We start from the raw sequence: 15,658 nt of genomic DNA on the forward strand, positions 1-15,658 counted from the left end.
AAGCTCTATGGAGATGAGGAATTCATTTTCCAGCATGATCTGGCACCTGCCCACAGTGCCAAAACCACCAGTAACTGGTGTACTGACCATGGCATTACTGTCCTCGATTGGCCTGCCAATTCCCCTGACCTGAACCCCATAGAGAATATGTGGGGTATTGTGAAGAAGAAGCTGAAAGACACCAGACCCAACAATGCTAATGAGCTAAAGGCCGCTATTGAAGCATCCTGGGCATCCATAACACCTCAGCAATGCCACAGGCTGATTGCCTCCATGCCACACCGCATTGATGCAGTAATCCGTGCAAAAGGATTCCCAACCAAGTACTGAGTGCATTAATGGACATTTTCAAATGTTTGATTTTGTTTTGCTGTTATAAATCTTTTTTTTTACTTGGTCTAAGGAACTATTCTAATTTTTTTGAGATAGGATTTTTGAGTTTTCTTAAGCTGTAAGCCATAATCAGCAATATTAAAATAATAAAAGGCTTGCAATATTTCAGTTGATTTGTAATGAATCCAGAATGCATGACATTTTTGTTTTTTTAATTGCATTACAGAAAATAAAGAACTTTATCACAATATTCTAATTTTCTGAGACAGTCCTGTATAATAGGACCACTGCTCACCACGTGTCCCTTGGGGAAATGAAGGTTAAACTGGTAATATCCCTGATTGCGATGGCCAGAGATGGTTTTATTGAACAATATGTTCAGTGTCTATGTTACAGTGGAGTCAGTAATTAGATTGTTACCCTCAGCAGTCACAAATGACCGCTCTGCTTATCTTCACTAATTACTGAGACGTTCGATCCAATTTTCTCAATTGGAAAATGAAATTTAGAAACATGTCCAGTAGAGGCGCTAGCTGCACGTTTGCTCCATAAATCCACTGTTCTTTAAATGCAATATTCAATAGAGGAGCAGTAAAGAAAATCCCACATGTGGCACCTGCGATTATAAAATGTATAATCTAATTCCCTGCAGCATAATGCTGTAGTACATCATGTCAATCAGAGATGGTGATAGTAGTAGATTATAATAGTGCGGTGGATACTGGCACGGCATTGGTCATGCTGCGGGAACAGGGCGGATTTTAGGACCCGTGGATTCATTTATGGTGGAATAATAAAAGTTGGTGTAATCCATGTGATGTCGACGTGACTCAAAGCAGTCACAAAGTGTGTGTGAGCAGCCCTTTTTCTTCTTCTGCTGTGTGCACATTGCAGTGGTGGTGCAACAATAGCCAGCTGCGGGCTGTGTGTACATTCCGCCGCTGGGTGTCTGCACTCAGGCTTCACTGTAGACAACAGAGTCGGTCTGGTCGGTCTGTCCGTATTTTCCGGAAGAGAGGGTGTGACACATGGGACACATCTCGGGTCAGCAGCTGATCCTGCCTTCTCGCTCGCACAGAAGCCTGTATGTTTGCATTCCTGCGAGTGTATATTAATCATCGGCTGTGAGTGGAGTGAATCAAACAAGCGGGACATCCCTCCCTTTGGATCCCTTTGACTGGAAACGCTTAAAGGGGCTCAAACACGCCCGAGCACTCATTTGGGTAAGTTAAACTTTTAACATCATCTCATCTCAAGTGCATTAGTGTTTTTAGTCATGGTTCGCGGGGGCCGGCTGTGTGTTTCGGAGCTGCTGTGTAAATATATAAGTAAAGCTGCTAGTGCAATGCAGATGGACCTCACTGCACGTGTTTCCTCGCTGTGTCTTTTTTTGTTTTGAATTGCTCACTGGAGGGCACACAAGGATATTGACTGCTCTGCAGTTGCACTGGATTTGAACTACTTTACGCACGCGCGCGGACACGTACTTTGCACCGTGAAATTGGAAGCCGCACTTAAATGCACGCCCTATGATGTGCTATTTAACCGTGTCATGCACCTGTAGTAAAATGCTGAATCCTCATACTCGGCATTATAGGACATTTAATTGTAATGCTTTACAAACTGGGGGCCGGGGTCCCACCAGGGACCTCTCAAGCCGACCCAAATGGTCTCCAATAATTTGTTTTAGGGATGAGTCTAGTGACAGGCAGTTTCCCATCTCTGGCCCATGATCATGCGAGTCTGTGTGTGTGTATATATCTGAGATGCCTGACGTAAAATGTGTGCTGAAACGATTAATTGATTAGTCAACAGACAGCACTACTGATTTATGATTAATCATCAAGTCATTTATCAAGAATAAATGCCTAACATTTCTGGTTCCAGTTTCTCAAATGTGAGTATTTGTATCTTTTTGGACAAAAAAAAGCAATTTAAAATGTCCAATGAGCTCTGGTTAAAATAAATGAACATTATTCCATATTTTATATCATTTTGTTCACAAAATTATTAAACAATTAATAAGAAAAATGGACATTATCCAATAATATGTATTATTAGTATTAATAGTTGTTTTTGTTGCAGCTGTAATGAATATGTTCAGTATGACTGTAATAGTAGCTGCATGGTTGTTATTTTGATAAGGCCTATTTGGTAAAATGCTTTGAGCTCATTAATAGAGGTGTAACAATACATTGATATGGATCAATGTATCGATTCAATGATCAACTTATGAAAAACAAAATTCTATGCAAAGTGAAAACATTGAAACATAGCATCTTTAAGATGCACCTTTTTATTTTTGAAATTCCCACATCACATATCACCATATCCCTCTAAGCACACCTCCTCTCTAAACATTCAAACAGTGCTTACACATTAGTAATGTGCTGCCTTTTATATAGCTCTATTTGTGTTTGTATTGAAAAAAAAAATAGATTTGTTTTTAATTTAAATGTCTGGAATAGCCCAGTAATACAATTATCAAATCATATTTAAGTTGCTTTTTGTGAGTTGATATAAGTGTAAATGATTGTGTTGTATGGGCATCTGATATTGTCTCTTATTGTAGATCACAGGCCCCTGAATTAAAATGAATGGATGTCGTATCATGGCAGACTTTATGATTACAGCAAATATTGTATTGTTTTCCGAAGTCTCTATACAATATCATATTGTTATGAAACTTGTGAGTAGCGCCCCTACTTATTCAGTTACTCAGGCTTTCTCTGTTTTAAGCCAAAACAACTCAACAAAACATAGTTTCCGTGCTTTGACATGACAAGCGATGGCTTCATGTCCGCCTCAAGTGGTGCTCATTTCCCCCGTTCATGAGTCGTTTAATCCCTCATTCATGAGGCACAGGGCTGAATTGTTTCTTTGAATTTACCGAAGGATGAGTTCAAAAGAAGTTGACTCTCCAGCAGCGATGCACCTAGAAACACAGTGAGTACATGAATGACATGCAACAAATTATTGTAACGTCTCCACTTGTGTTCTTAACCCCTGATGAAGGCATAGTGTCTGCTCAACAAAGAGACAACCAGTTTCTCTTTTGGTTGGTTTCTATTGACAGTAGGAGGATTTTCAGAGGCCAATATTAAGAATCAGTTCTGCTGGAGGCGGCTTGTATCGTTGTTCTTGTGCATTCATATTATATTTGGTGTGCAACTTTATGAGCATTAAATGCCAGAAAAGGGACTGTGACACATTGTATGACGGATGTGTATCGGGACTAAGAGCGAGATTAAATGCTTTTCCAATCCTAACAACCCGGGATCCTGGGACTGCCTTGCATAACGCATATCCTGTTGTACTCTGAATCTTGCAGCAAAACTGTGGTTTTTCCGGGTTATGTAAAAGGAGAACAAAACATAGACAACAAAATGTTACCAGAAATGTGCTGTTCTTTTTAGTATGGGTTATTTTTCTCTGTGTGGATTTTCCTTTTGAGGAAGGAGATGTATTCTGACAAGGTGTTGGTGTAATGTTTTGAGTCATTTCGACTTGTGTTTGCATGTTTTATAGGGTTTACTTGGTGTAAATTAGCAACTACAGTATCACTTCTGCATCTCTTGCCCATTAATTTTTTGCTGAATGTGCTGACGGCTGTAACACTACTTCATGTGGGCTTTGGTAATCATGGCAGAGCTGCGACCCAGCTACTGCAAAAGAGGACATGTCAAACAGCGCCCAGCTCCCTCAGCCCCTCTGGGAAATCACTTGAGTAAGGCGGGGGGAAAGGAAATCAGCATTGTGTGTTTGTGTGTGAGTAGGTTTATGTGTATATCGTCATTACTATAGTAGTGTCTTTAATAAATGTCATGAGCAGTTTACCAATTGATTGTGATCACTAAATCACTGTAGAGCCACGTACAATCTGCAGGTAGTGCCAAACCAAAAGTCCCCTACATTTGTTCAATATGTAATTGCTTGATGAATCCCCCGACTGATTATAATCAGTACGCTACACCTCTGGATGCTTTGTGTGTGAAATTTACAAGCACTCAGAATGGATGAAAACTGAAATCATTGCATAACCATGACCTAGAGGGGTGAGGCACTAGCAGGTTTTGATGCTTTGTCAACAGTTTCTTCCCCTCTGCAGTTGGCCTCATCAACAAGGCCAGAGACCCCCGCTGACACTCTCTCCTTCCACACGTTACATTAACGTAATGCTTATATTGTATATTGCACAATGTCTACAGTCTATATTTTGTATATATTGTTAATTTATTATATATTTGACGATTAGCACCTACGTACCACAGCAAATGAAAACTTGCTTGGCAATAAAAAAGATTCTGATATCCATTAAAGGGTCTGAGTGTACTAAAAAGATGGTCTATAATTAAACGCACACTATGTAATGTTCTGCTAGACGTCTCTCAATCAAAGCAATAACAAAAGAGTTTGGTGAATTAGCGTGGGATCATGAAATTGTTGTTTTCACCAACATTGCCGTCATTGAGGCAGTCAGCTCCTCCGGGTTAGGTTTCCTTCATTGTTCATCATTCAGGAGGTTTTTACAGGGAGCCAAATTATCTCCTCTACAGAACAAACAGGCCAGTAAAAAAGCAGTTTCTTGTTAAAAATCATTGTTTCTCCGACGCAGCTCGGCGGACGAAGGACGTCTAGGATGGGCTGCGTGCCAAGCTGCCGCTAAAGTTTGCTCAGCTTGTTTCTCTGATAACTTAAGATTTAGACTTCCTATGACTAAAATCCTTCATACGTCTTAAATATTTGGTTAAGCTCTAAAAAGTGTATTGTAAAATGTGGCTTAAAACGGAATACAAAGTACATTTTTGACTTCTGGCTGACAACCACAACGATGACGCATGCGCTAACCCGCAGTGTTACTCATTGCGCGGCTCGCGAGCCTCCTGTGGCTCGCCAAGCTTTCACCTCTTAAGGAGTACCCAAAGTAAATTGAAAGCTGCTTTTCAACCATTTGCACCAGCTGCATGATTTTGGTCTCATTCAAAAGATAACTCTCTTTTTGTTCTTGCAAAACATTGAATAATCACTCCAAGTGCTTCTGGCACTGAGTAATAGTGGTCTGAATATACTGAATTTGAAGAAAATACACTCCGCCTGAAGTTTGTTGTTGAAAAAGATGCCTGAAGATGGGTATAGCTGGTAGGTATGGACTGGAAAACACAATACAAACATAAAACCAAGTGTTATCAAGTGTTACATTTTATTCTAATATTTTTATGTTTTTTTTGTATTTTTTTCTGTACACTAAATAATAAATATCATTTTGAAAATGAATTTTATTTTGAAAAAACAAACCATAGGAAGTGAAGCATCTGACGAACGAGGCGCTCATTTTCTATACGATGCGCGCGCCACCAGGACGCTGAGTTGATCCAGGGTCAGTCTGTAACAAAAGAAGAGGGTGGGCACTTTCTTATCAAGTTGACACTCATTGGCTCATGAAGGTTGTAAAAAACCCATCGAAGCTCCGATTGGCTCAAATGAAGTGTCAATCTAACGCTAAGCTTCCGTCTAACATTCAGGAAGTAACTGGGCAGCGCTGAACGCACGAGATATTACGTTATGAAAGTTTATGATCACACAATGTAAAAATCGATCAGCTGATTTCACAGATTGCAACACCTGTTCATGGGCTTTTATCGATGTGACGATGTTCACAGTGGATATCTTTTTACCGGAAACGAACGTGTGGACCTCTGGCAATGCCTTATTTTTCAAAATATTGCTGAAAAGAGGATATTTATGAGGCTTTATAGGTAAGTGGGTTCAAAGTTATGATTTTGATTTTGAGTGTACTTGCTAGTTTGAGGAGCTGATTGTACCGCTGTTGTGATTTTCATCTCAATATTAAAATGGACGAGATTCTAAGCTTTCCAAAAAAAATAAATATATATATATATATATATATATTTATTATTATTATTATTATTATTATTATTATTATTATTATTATTATTATTATTTATTTATTTTTTCAGATCCACCTCTTAAGAGGTTTTGATTGGTGGCTTGCATGGCAGTAGGCTAAATAAAGGGGTGATAGATATGATTATGGAGTCAATACAGCTATTTCATAAAAACACTAAACATGCAGGGCTATTACATATAACCCATTAAAACACAGTGTCTGCTCTATTAGCCTACAAATAATACAAATAATTGATCATAATAATTGATAAAAGATGTAAATATAGACCAGAAACAAGATATTTAAACTTGCTCTGCCGGAACACTGACTCACTGCGGAGTTGCCAGTTTTGGCGGTCTATCAGCACTACAATGGTGAATGTGCTCTTGGACGGGTAGATACGTGATGGGCTAGTATAGAAATAAATACACTTAAGGTCATTAAAAAAATATGTTATCATAAGCATGCTTATGAATATGGACATTTGCTAAAAAATAATTTATATCGCTAAATTGGAGGATAATTCACCAACCTGGTACTTCATACTGGCGACTCGTTTCACCATTTCATGCTAGTTAGCGCGTGTTTCTACAGACGTCAAATGGATCGATTTGTTTATTAAAAAAAAGTTGTACACCGGGTGGACAGAAACAAAGCATGACAAACGAGGAAAATTAAGATTTGGCTTTGGCGCATCCAACAACCGCAAATCGAGGGGAAGATGCTGGAGATGTGGTTTGTGGACAGACAACAGGTTTAGTTGCATATTTTCAAACCTGGCTTCAGTCTTTAACGGCACATAACAGCTGATTACAAACTTTTTTGTAAGGCAGTGTATATGTCCTTTATGCAGAATAGTAAAGTATATAATGCTACTTGCTAAACATCAGCATTGTGATTCATTGTGAGTATGTTAGCATTTAGCACAATGCACTGCTGTGCCTACTGCAATTGTCTGTACGATGCCAAAGAAACATCGGATTGTCACGGTCCGCCAGGGTTTTGGTTTACGTTTGGCGTCATGCACCTGGAACGCTTGGAGTATCTGGGACTTCCACAAGAAAGCAACAATCGTGATTACTTTGGCTATGGTTGATGAAACGTTGTTTGTACCTACCCAGGTAAGCCACTCCTCTTCTCTGGTGCATCTAGCGTGAGTGAAGCTGCGGTCAAATTCATGCGAGTACCACAGTGCGAAAATGGACTCCTTGCCCGTTGTGAACGCATCACAAAATAGGCACCCTGCTGTAATTGAATGTTATCTTTCACACTTTAATTTTTGCATCCTGTTCCAAATATGATTTAAAATGTCAGCTAATATTAAAAGAAACATAATTATGAAGCTTGAAGTGAGACTGTGTTTGTAGAGCATCCAGATTCTTATTAGCTGGTACTTTGCCAGGCACTCAACCTAATCTGCATTTTAGCCTTCATTATTCAGAGCACGACCAGTAAGGACTCTGGGGGTTCTCAGATCTTTTACTTAACCTCATCCAAGCACTTCTTCACCATTCTCATTAGCATGTGTGTGTGAGCGACATCAGCATGAATGAGACACTCACTGGGAACATACACCAATTAATTTATTTTTATCAGAACATCAGTTTGAAGGAGATTGAAGTCAAACCAAATAATTCAGCAATGATGGAGACAAAAGTAAAATAAAGTATCCACTCCTGATGCTTGATTTAATTATTTGACCAACCTGAAGGGTTAAGGCTGCTACTATGATCTGCAAACCTGTATTTTCTATAAGCAATAGGCCTCATGCAGCAACACTTGTTTCATTTTCTCTTATATTTTCAATTAAGTTTTTGTTAAGAGAAAAAATACAACTCAAGTCAACTTCAGCTCCAGATGCACCAAATCTGCTCTTACCCAGGTGCGCTAAATAATGAATACCACGTCATCCTAAATTGGAGGTACGTGGTCGATTGTTTATTATTAGCAGAGGTATCACCTCGTGAACACTATATACTGTAAGTGTCGTGCTGTGTGCAAATATATATATATATATTGTTTAGAGATTCCACCAAAAAAGGGCTGCAACTTCAGCAATACTGAAATTGAGGTACCAGTAAATAAACTTAAATAAAGTAAATATTTGCTTTTCCAAAGTGTCAGTACTGGCGTTACATGAACATTCAAAAGCACAATCATAAAGGGCAGTACAGTATGGAAGCCATTCAGAAGCTGAACACACACAATATCATCCTCCAAGGGATTTTATAGGCTTCATTGGGATCAATGGACCCACAGATTTAATAATCCAATCATTACAGTTACTCTAAAACATAAAACAATATAAATAAGATTATATGATATTATGATAGTTTTTTATTTATTTTCATGTTTCTTAAAATGTAAAATGTTTTGTGTGTGTGTGTGTGTGTGTGTGTGTGTGTGTGTCCATCCGTCCGTGTTTGTGTTTGCACAGAGCCCTGCTGTTATTTCCATATGGCCGATGAGCTAACCGAAATAATTGATGGCTGTTTGTGTCTGTCCTCGAGAGAGGCTTGTCTGTGTGCTGTCCACAGACTCCACAGACCCTGACACCAGCGTTTCCTCTGTGGCCACTTGTCGCACTGGGTTTACGGTAGAAACGGCCAAAGTCCTGTAACCATCTGCTCTATATCATTTCCTCCGGGAGGTTATATCAATGTACAGAAATATATTAATTTTAGCTCAAATAATAAATGGTTATAAATAGAAAACACTTTTCTGTATATTTTGAATGCCCACACACTCACAGAGGCTGTTGTAGTTTACCCCCCCGTCCACATGTGGCAGCTATCGGTCACATACAGTAGTAATGAGATATGCATTAACAGACGTTCATTTCTTTGGTTACATCTTATTCAAGGATGGACTTAATTGTGTGGATAGTTTTTGTACAATGACACACAACAGGGGGTGTGCGGAACACATGCTATATAAAAAAAGATGTGTATTTGTTCCGTGTCCATGCAGCTGAAGGTGTTAACATTAGAGAAACAATAAATGGTACAGCTAGTATCAGGAAGGACAGTATATTAAGTTGTATGTGCCGGCTCCTCTGTATTGCGTTGTGTAATATTGATTTATTTTGTCGTGGTTACAAGTCATTTTAAGTCATTCTAGCAGCGGGGGTCGAGGGAACACTATGCGTGTCGGTCCTTCACTTTGGTCAAGACTGAAATTGATTAACAACATTCATTGTCCCCAGAAGATGAATCCTAATGACTTTGGAGATACCTTCTAGCACCAAGCGATGGATCACATTTATGGTTTTGGAGTGAAAAATCTCGACAGCTGTCGGACGAGTCGCCATGACATTTAGTTTATAAATTCATGCTCCCCTCAGGATGAACTGAAATAACTTTGGTGATCCCTTAACTTCTCATTTAGCGCCATCATCAGGTCAACATCTCAATGTCAAGTACTTGCGCAAAATGTATGACATCGCTATCAGCCTCAGCTGTATGTGTGCATGCTAACTTAAATGACTATGAGGAAAATGGTATGATTTTATATGAGGGAAATGGTGTAGCATGGTTTCTATGTGTACATGATGTTTGCACATCTGGCCCTTACACTGTAAAATCCCAGAAAGTGCAAAATCCTCAATTCAACCTCCGCAGGTTTGGGCAATTGGGATTCTGCAAATGTAGTGAATATTTTGCTGAGAACTGCAACGATTAGTCGACTAACTGATAAGTCCATTGACAGAAAAATAATTGCCAACTATTTTGAAAAATTGATTAATTGTTAAACACATTTTTCAAGCAAAATGCTGTTTTCAGCCTCTCAAATCTGGATATTTCCTGCCGTGAAGTCAATATCTTTAGGTTTTGGACTGACAAAACAAGATATTTAAAGACGTCGCCTTGGACGCACCTTGTTTCTCACTATTTTCTGACATTTTATAGACCAAACGATTAATTGATTCGTCTACAAAGTAATTGTAAGATTTATAGAGCGTTAGTTTCAGGCCTGGTTGAGACGGGGGTGGACAGGGAAATTGTAGCTCTCATCCCTGAAGTATTTGGGTTTAGTTTCTGTCTGCATGTTTACAGTATGTTTATAAATGAACTGTAACCAATGCCGAGCTGTGAACAATCAGTGCATGGTTGGTGACGTGTAAGAGGATGCTGGACCAAGCTAGCAGCACTCAGCCAAGCCCACATCCTTTCTTTGGCGTCGGCAATCGATGGAACTCGATATATTTTGAGGCCTGTAAGCAGCTGGCAAGGCTTAGCGTTTATTTGAATTTTTATATCTGTTTCTCCAGTACTTCCTGCGCCGTGACAACATAAAAATAACTAATTAATACATTTTAAAAAAGCTTTTTCCTTTTATTAATTATTGGTGCAGTGGTGGTGGGGGCGGAGGCTCTGGCAGATTGTCTACTAGTTCTTCGCAGTGACAGGAATTGCTGGGGGAGGTATCGGCTCTGGAGGCTCCAAAGGCAGGTTTGTGATTGCAGTTAGTTCTGCCAGCTAAAGAGAAGGAGCTTAATCCTCCACTCAGATCTCTGCTGACAGTACTCGCCTCTTCACTGTCTCTATATACTATTTCTGCTCCGCTCTCCTTGAAATAGGCCGGTATAACTATTCCTCTGTGTGGACGACGGAATTGCACGAAAGAGCAGATCTGGTTGTCTTCCTCATGCAATCCTGGAGGAGTGAGAAGCAGAATCTGACCCTGGGCCAGCTGACACCAGCACTCTCCTTTTTGAGAAAGAAACCTATTTTAGTAAGCAAAGCGTTCCTCATATCCAAGCCAGTTCTGGAGAATCGACCAACCTCTCACCTTTCCTGGCTTCTGCATCTAAATTTCTCTTTGTAGCTTGCACCAGGCTGGTGAATGAAAGACTCTTCAATGCTGTCCCTAAAATTATTGATGAGGGGAGAAAGGGGCTCACTGCTCAGGGCTGAAATTTTAATAATTTCTCAAGAATGAATCCGGCTCCTAAAAACATAACTGGCACATGAGAAGAGGACGAAGTAAAAAGCTGCAAACATTAGTCGGCAATTGTTGTCAGTAAAAGAAAAATCCAGCTTTGTAAAATGGAGAAATTGGGTGTTGTGTACTACCATCAACTACAAGTCATTTTTAAAGGTTGCTTTATTGTAGTTGCTTTAAGTCCCCACTGGTCGTCTGGAGAGGACAAAATAACAGTTCAGTAATTTTAGGAGAATGCTCTGACATCATGCTGACTTTAGTCACTATAGTCCCAGTGTCACTATTTGTTATTGTAACATGATTTCATGATATCATAAAAACTATATCTAGTGAGATCCGCTCCACCGAGGCCGTTTCCATAAGTGAATAAGAATGCGTGTATCTGCTCCATGATTCAGATCCACTCCAAAATTGAATGGGTTCGTCCTCGGCCCACGGTTTTAAATGAAAATTGGGCCAGTAGTTTTACTGTAATCCTGCTGACAAAGTAACCAACAAACAGACATGAAAACATGACCTCCTTGGCGGCAGTAATAAAAGTGAAAAAATAAAATAAAAATCATCTCCACTGATTGACGTTTTTGGTCTCTGCAGTCTTTGTAAGAGCTCAATAATAATTTCATAGTTTCAATTAAAGATTATTTTCCTTTTTTATAGAGTGATTTGTAGATTATTTTCATTCCATGAGTCCCACAGTGGGGACATTTACAATTTGTAGTCTACAAAATAACAGATAACTGTCAAAAACATCCATCCTAAATCCTCTAAATTACATATCTTGTTCTGTTATATATTCAGTTTCTAATCATATACAACAGAGAAAGTAGAAAATCTAATATTTGAGGTGCTGAACAAAACATCATTTTAGCTTGAAAACAAATCATTAATTAGTGAAGTTACCGATGTGAAATAAATAAATTATCTAAATAGTTGTAGAGTCTTTTTCTGACTGTCACTAATGGAATAAACGGCTAAATCTTACAGCTCCAGAACTAAGATGATATAATTATCATGACCTTGGTCTTTGATTTGACTTTGACTTGTAAACATTACAAGTGTCACAACTCCTAAGATATGTAGATGAGGATATTTAATCAAATTATCTTTAATTATGTAAATAATGAACCTCTGTGTCTTAAGGCAGTAAACATGCTTAGGATGAGTCACCAAAGGGCTTCTGGGCTAAACATTAGCTCCATCTGTGAACAGATAAGCCAGGGGGAAGTGCTGTTCATCCTCTTTTGCAATGATGATTCTCTGAAATATAGTTCCGGAAGGAGCTCACACTTCAGCCGACACATAAATAGTGACTCTTACATGTAACTAACATAAAGGGGAAGAGGAAATGAGTCCAGTCTTTGCTCACGTAAAATACATGGCAGGTAACACAGCGAGCGTAATTATGTGTTGGATAATCTTCCACAGTCAGAGGGCAAGAACATAATTTTGTTAGTCATGTTGCCATTTTATTTGACACAATACTATAATCTGCACCTGCACGACACAGTCAGGTCACACTCGTTAGACCACACACACGTATAAAGACACACTGAGGTTAAAGCACCTGTGGCTTTGTGCTGTGTGAGAAGGACATCTGGGTTCACTGAGTGTGTCACTGTAGATCATCCTGACAGTGTGTGTGGGTAAGCAAAGGTATAAAACAAAACAACAAATGTCAGACCGTACATACTGGAGACACTTTATGTATAATTTTGAAGTTTAGTGGAAAATATTGTTGCCCATGTAATCTATAAAGCACAACAAGGGGAGCCTGCACCACCATTGACAGTGTATTAGTTTCAGCTATAGCTTTCAGACAGAATACTTGGATTACTATCAAAATGTTTTGGTTTGTATTTTTAGCCATGCTAGCGGCGTGGATCTCTGGATCTATCAGTCAGTAAGTCCACCACTTTAGTCCAGACTGAAATATTTCAACCACTATTGGATGGATTGCCATGCAATTCTGCGCAGACATGTATGGTACCCAGAGGATATACCCTCATGACTTTGGTGACATTTGTGGTTTTCAGTAAAGTATCTCGACAACTATTGGATGGTTTACCATGACATATGGTACAGACACTCAGGATCTCCATAGGATGAATTGTTTATCCTTTGACTTTTCCTGTAGTGCTGCCATGATGTTGACATTTTTGGCTTTTAAGTTAAACATCTTGACTATATCTTGACCATTTGTTGGATTGCCATTTGACACACACATTGATGTCCCCCTCAGGATGAATTACAATAACTCTGGTGATCCCTTGACTTTTAATATAGCGGCATTATTGTGTCAAAAATAACGGTGCCATGCCATTGTTTCCAAAGGCACATTGTTCAGAAACCCCAATAGTCCGAAAAATGGCCCATTAGACCGAAGGCCCAACGCTCTGAAAACACAGATTTGTTTGAGTGGCATGAGAGCGTGAGACGGAGTCTGAAAGCAGTTGTCTCACACCAAAAGTGTGAGAGTTGTCAATTCTGCTAATGCCATTCCCATCAGCCTTAGTGTTTAGTGCTTGTTAACAAACGTTAGCATGCTAACACGCTAAACTAAGATGGGGAGCATGGTAAACACTATACCTGCTGAATGTGTGAGCATGTTAACATTGTCATTGTGATCATGTTGGCACGCTGAGTGTGTCGAAGTACAGTCTCACAGAACTATGTGGATCTTATCTCCCTAAAGCTCCAGATTAAAGAAATGTACCATGTGTGTTTATGAATTAGGTTCAGCTCTTGCTTACAAAGTATGCATTTTTATTGAATCTGCAATGAAGAATGAAAGCTGAATTAGTTTGCTGGACAACGAGAGTAAGCTGCAGCAGGTTTCCTACAGCCATGATATGGGATAGAGATCACTGGGATATTCTGCCTCTCTCAGGGATTTAGAGGGCACTGAGTATCATTCCCAATGGAAAAGATGGATGGCTTCTCATTTTCAGCAGCAACAGATTAGTCCGCCGCAGGTTCACATCATCACAGATTTCCAGCTTTGTGATATTGAAAGCTTTGAAGGGGAATTTTGAGGGTCAATGGAAGATGGGCTGCACTGTGTTTCTCTTCCATATTAACTCTTTCAGCCTCTAATGCTATCACTTTCTCATTCAGCCCATTGCTACTAACTCCTTCTAAAAATAGAGGATTAACTAGTTGCAGGTCCAGCTATTAGACCGTCTGAGCTGTGCCAAAAGAACAGAGGGTGGAGCCACCACCAATGGCCCGCCCCACCTTAAAATATAGAGAGTCCTCTCCACCACAAATCTGTAGATCTGTTTTCATGTGTCTGTTGTCTGGAGGGGGGTGGTGCTCATGGGCCGGTCTGTTCTTGTTAGAGGGCTCCTTGACATTTCTAGGATTCTAGGAACATCTGCAGACTCATTGTTCATGTGTGAGTAGAGGAGAAATAATTGGCTCATCCAACTTGCCAGTTTGCACTACTATATCCTATATCCTCTGTAATCCTGGGTTTATTATTGCCAGAGGCACCCATCCCCATAGAGGCTGGCCCTAGATTTGGTTTGGACTGTCCCAGAGTGTATTTTTGTCCAGATTGATCACAGCTCATGGACCCTGTGTTCAGTGCCTAGCCCGGGGAACCTGTTTTTGCAATCATATCACATTGATTGGCTATACAAGAATGGGTTTAACAGGTTTACAGATACAGCGAGTTATGTTTTGTACAGTGGCTTGTTAATCCTGTGGATTGAGTTAAAGAGTTCCAGGGATTAGTCTGTGACAGGTGAACACACCGGAAAGTGTTTTGCACAGGAAAGGACTGTAATTATGGTGTTTTGTTTATATGTGTTAAAAGCTAGATTTTGTGGAGGTGGTTTTGTTGACAGAGATTAACTTCCTGTGCTGTCAGTTTTAATTGTTTATCAGCAGCAATATGAATAATCTTTGTGTGAGGCAGGACCTTGGCTGTGTTTGCTTTGGGTATTTACTGTTCCACTTAAACTGGAGCAGTGGTTGTTGATTGTCATACATGCCCATTGTGTTCTTGTGTGCTGACCTTCTTTCCCCTTAATGCAATCAAGACATGATATAGCTATATACCGTAGTCCTATGGTGGAATTTAATGTCATTAAAATAACTACAAATGTGATTTATTGAAAAAACATGCATGTGTATATATACATATAAATATATATTTAAACATATTTATATACATGGTTTAAGTGATCAGATCACAACGCGTCTTGTTTTTTCAATTTGCTTGTATTTAGCGCTGAACACTTGTGTTCCGATCACTTAAGACCAATTTTAAAGCCAAGTGTAAACGTTAGGGACAACCGTGGTCAAGGCTAAAACAAACTAGTTTCACATAGCCGGCTCTTCCTCCACAGCGCTGTGTCACTGCTGGAGAAAGGTCTGGCTGCACCCTTTATCACTCTACTATAGGAGAAAACCTTCTGGCTTGTTTGTCTTTCTTTAAAGTTTTATTTTTGGGCTTTTCATGCCTTTATG

At 39.5% G+C, this 15,658-nt stretch overlaps 1 protein-coding gene across 1 annotated transcript in view; it reads left to right on the forward strand.

Moving 5' to 3' along the window:
- The first annotated feature begins 1,153 nt into the window (after positions 1-1,153).
- The window catches only part of camkk1a (calcium/calmodulin-dependent protein kinase kinase 1, alpha a), a 67,721-nt gene continuing 53,216 nt past the window's right edge, over positions 1,154-15,658 (forward strand). The window contains exon 1 of the mRNA XM_029447507.1: positions 1,154-1,556. The gene's annotated coding sequence lies outside the window, so the exon portion shown is untranslated. The remainder of the gene's footprint in view (positions 1,557-15,658) is intronic.

The sequence above is a fragment of the Cottoperca gobio genome, chromosome 14 (assembly GCF_900634415.1).
Source record: "Cottoperca gobio chromosome 14, fCotGob3.1, whole genome shotgun sequence".
NCBI classification, from domain to species: domain Eukaryota; kingdom Metazoa; phylum Chordata; class Actinopteri; order Perciformes; family Bovichtidae; genus Cottoperca; species Cottoperca gobio.